This window comes from Silene latifolia, chromosome Y (assembly GCF_048544455.1).
Source record: "Silene latifolia isolate original U9 population chromosome Y, ASM4854445v1, whole genome shotgun sequence".
NCBI lineage: Eukaryota > Viridiplantae > Streptophyta > Magnoliopsida > Caryophyllales > Caryophyllaceae > Silene > Silene latifolia.
In genome coordinates, this window is record NC_133538.1 from 349,883,359 (window position 1) to 349,887,747 (window position 4,389).

Below are 4,389 nucleotides of genomic sequence, written 5' to 3' on the forward strand. Positions count from 1 at the left end.
ACTCTCGAAATGAAATTACCTAGCAGAAGATTTCACTTTTCGCGACTCGATTCTTGATAATATTACGTTTTTGCCCTTTCAATTTATAATATATTAAATAATTATTATATCCTTTTACGTCATTTTACCAAAATAAGTTACCTTTTCAGTTAGTTTGCCAAACAATTTTTTATATAATCATCCACCTTATCATTCCTAATTTTCATTTAGCTTATCATTCACCAATCAAAGTTTCGATTATTTTTCGTTTTGGATACCTTTTTAGGTTTCAGGTATCTTTTCAGTTCGTTTTACCAAACAGAGCATAGTCTGTACCACAAGTCCACAACTCTATCGCTAGTCCCTTATCTCTCTCCTTCATCTCTTGTCAAAATTCGAAACCCTATCCTTCAATTCCCTCGATCCAAATCCCTTTTCTCATCCCCGTCAAATTCGTCCATCAAATCGTTGTTCGTCAATTCAACCATGTTCAATACTGGTACTTTTCTTTCCTACTTATTTGTTACTCCGTATTATTATTGCTAAAATTGCTTTGTATTGTTTTTCATTTCTCTTATTGATTTCAATCAATTAATTTGACGGAAAAATGGTGAACGCTCGATCTGGAAATAAGCCCTAACAATTATTGGGGCCTGTTGATATATTAACTATTGCTTGGGTTTCTCGATCCTTGGGTGAAATTGTTGGATTCTTTTTTTTTTGATTTCTGGGTTCATTGAGTGCTTAATCTGTTGTGTCTAATGGTAGATGTTCATTCAGGGCATAAAACAACACCCGACACTCTATTTTTTCTATTTCTACTTTTGTTGATCTTGGGTGAAATTAATTGATGATTTTGGGCTTAATATTGTAGTTTGCCTTTTTATTTAAAGTTTTTGCTTTTATTTATTTGTATGTGACCTGACTATGTGATGTTAGGTTTTCAAATTATGTCTTGGTATTTATAGTTCAATCATTCTATAAAGAAATTTGTGCAGGATCAAGCTACTTGCACTTACTTTTTATGGCGTCGAAGCCTTAACTAAATATACTGCTGGCCAGTTATTTTGTTTTGGTGTGGTTGGAGCAATTTTGGGTCACTCTTTTGGGTAAGTAGAGTATTTCTCGTTATTCAATTGTCTGACTGTTGATGAGGGCGTCAAATTGTTGACTATTGATGTCTACTGTGTTATTCAGTTTCTGCAGGGCCAAACTGTTGACTGTTGATTCTCATTCAGTCAAATATCTCCTGTACCCTTCATTTCTAGCTCAAACTCAGCCACCACCATACCTCTCTAACCGCTGTTGCGCGCGCACAATTAACACCAATCCTCTTTAGCTGTCGTTGCGTCTCTCTTGTCTACTGCTCAGTGTCCTTTATGGCTCAACCTGCCTACGCCTTCATCTCCTACAATCCCAATGTCCCACCACAATTAGCACTATGCCTATCGGACGCAGGTTGTTGTTCTTACTCACTTACTTGGCAATTAATTTTGGTTATTTAGGACACTTACTTGAAAATCCGATTATGTCTTTAGTGCGGAAGCTTTCTCTCTTTGCAATGGTTGCATTTGGTGGCCTCCCAGTTATTTATTTAATAATATGGTATTTGGTGTATGTGTAAGTTATAGTTTAAATAAACTTTAGGTGGATCATTACTGTAAAGTTTGTCAATTTATGCCCCTGTATTATGGTCATGAGTTATGGCACCCTACTGCATGTGCTTGTTTTTAGGACATTGCCATCATCTGAAATATTCAACACTTAAGCCTTATGAGTCCTCCTACATCTACAAATATTTGTCTGGTTTTCTATCTTTTCATGATATGTTATCTTCTGCACATAAAGAATCAGACAATTTTGTCACTGCTATAAGTTGTTTAGAAGTGCATTTGTTTAAACTTTTTCAGAGTATTCTTGCCCTTTACTTTTGAATGCACTTGAGAAATTTTAAACTTCTGAGAACTTTGGGAGAATTAGTTAATATCAGTTGCAGTGAAAAATAAAAATATTCAAATAGAACATTTCAGCTGGAGCAGGAATAACTTGCATAATTATGATATTTATTGATTTGTTTTAACCTGTGTCATAGTTAAATTTGTGGTATCCCAAGATAGTTCTGTCTAATCATGTTAAAGAAGTTGAAAGTGTAGCTTAATATGTTTCTTCATGGGTGCCTTTACCACAATTGTGTATTGAATGATGAAACTTTATATGATATTCAATTATTCATGGCAAAATATACAGTCCGTCTTGTTGACACTTGGCAACATTATTGCACACCTCTATAGCAAAGGCGACACATCATGTCTATCTGAGTTAATTTTATTCTTATTTCTACAGGTATCCAAGGAAAGATGAGAGATTATTAGCTTGCTAGTTTGATGGTTTGAACTGGCTTATACGGCTATATGAAAATGGTATTTCTTGTAGTGATTTATGAAATATGTTTCCTTAATACCACCCCTTTACTCAAATCCTTGATCCGCCCCTATTTACGTACATGTTTTATTTATTTATTTTGATTTAATTCCATAATTTACAAATCCCGTGTAATTTTATACCTTTTTCAATTTAAGAGGTGATCCTCTTTATCTAAATTATTTACAGCTATAAAAAGTTGGACTCAATGATGACGTATGCTCAAATCTCGACTATATTGAGAAGGCTTGGATACATGACATAAAAATGACCATGTATACTAACTTTCATTTTCCATAGTATGATTCGGCTGGATTCTAAATTCCTAGCTTTGGTATATAGTATATATAGTATATATATTTTACAATTATTATTGGTTTAATTTGCTTTAAGTAGGATTCCATATATAGGAGAATAATTATATATACAAACAAATGTTTATCCTACTTTCACCTGAGTTTCATGATATAGTAACTTAAAATATATACTTCTACGGAATTGCAATCTGAAGATCAACCAAACGTTCATACATAAGTACTTGGTGTTTCTAACGTGCATGACATGGTGAAATAACCTTGTCAAACTTAGTTTTAATTTTTTTTTTTAATTTTAAATAGTACTCCGTATTAGTTTATTGCTCACACCACCAAGATGTTACGCTTATACAACATTATTCCCAGCCAACTCTCAAGAATATTTAGTACTTTCCTGCTATACTCACATTCAAAGAACAAGTGAGTAATTGTTCCTCTTTTTCACATTTGCAGCAATTAGCATTCTCATGCCAATCATTTACTATATAGCCTGTATTATTCCATGCTAGGCTCCCTCTATTCTTCTTCTTCATTTGTTCCTTAACAAAACTGATTTTTTGTATTGCATTTGGACTTTGTATGAGCTATGATGTCTTCATATTTTCTTTGAAATGGACAAGTATTTGTGTCAGCTATCTTTTGTTTGACAAAGATTTTCAGTGTGATGTTCTATGGGAACTAGCCTCTCAAAATATACCTTAGGATAATTTAAATGTGATGCAGGTATTTGTTATTGGTCGTGGCTGGCCAGGGGTGTAAAATGGGTCATCTCTTCAACAAGTAGAGGCTCAAGTTGTTTGGGCAGACTTACGGGTTTCGCTCAACTAATTTCATTGCCTATAGCAGCCACTTCATTCCCAAGTCCCTCTCCCAAATTTAGTGCCTTGTAATTAGTTTTATTTCTATTTGATGTATAAATTTAGAATATTTATAAAAACTATGTAAGATTGTCTTATGGAAAAATATATTTGAGAGTTAATAGTATTTAAATCATTAGTTCAAATTTGATTTTGTTTTGCAAAAAAAAAAAACTTTTTTTTTTTTACTATTTGCGGTGTTTTTTCCAAAAGAACGCCGCAAATAAATAATCTCATTTGTTGCGTTTTTTTGAAAAAACGCCGCAAATAGCTATTTATTTGCGGCGTTTAAAAAATGCCGCAAATAACTTTCCTATTTGCGGCCCCCTTATTTGCTGCTACAGCAAAAACGCCGCAATAAGGCCTTATTATGATACCGCAAAAAAATATTTTTCTACTAGTGGCGTGTCCCGGTGTGTTTGTGTGGTGTGGTGTTGGGCGTGTCCCTGGCACCGGTGGTTGTGGGTACGTTTGGGAGTGTCCCGGTACCGACGTGGTTGTTTGATAGCGTCTCATTCATATCATAGTCATGTTGCATACTCACGCACATTGAGTCGTGTCTCACTTTACTTATTGAAACTGACGTGTTGTGTGTCTGTGTAATTGTCACCTATTTCCGGGGTTGCCGGTGTCTATCCATTTGATATTTCCGATCATATGGGGAGCAGGTTGAGTACAGGTGTTACTTGTTGACGTGATCTGGATTCGGGCCGCGCTACGGACTTTGGAGTCGAGTACATAGCCACTAGGTGGATGACATAGTCATAGACCAGTTGTATTTCATTTATTCATTTGTTTACGTTTATGTAATCACTAAA

At 34.6% G+C, this 4,389-nt stretch overlaps 1 long non-coding RNA gene across 1 annotated transcript; it reads left to right on the forward strand.

Moving 5' to 3' along the window:
• Positions 1–313: 313 nt before the first annotated feature.
• LOC141626716 (uncharacterized) lies at positions 314–3,717 on the forward strand. Its single transcript, XR_012536304.1, has 5 exons — positions 314–478; positions 978–1,088; positions 1,177–1,437; positions 2,323–2,399; positions 3,438–3,717. It is a non-coding gene; the product is annotated as an uncharacterized LOC141626716 (long non-coding RNA).
• Positions 3,718–4,389: the final 672 nt, after the last annotated feature.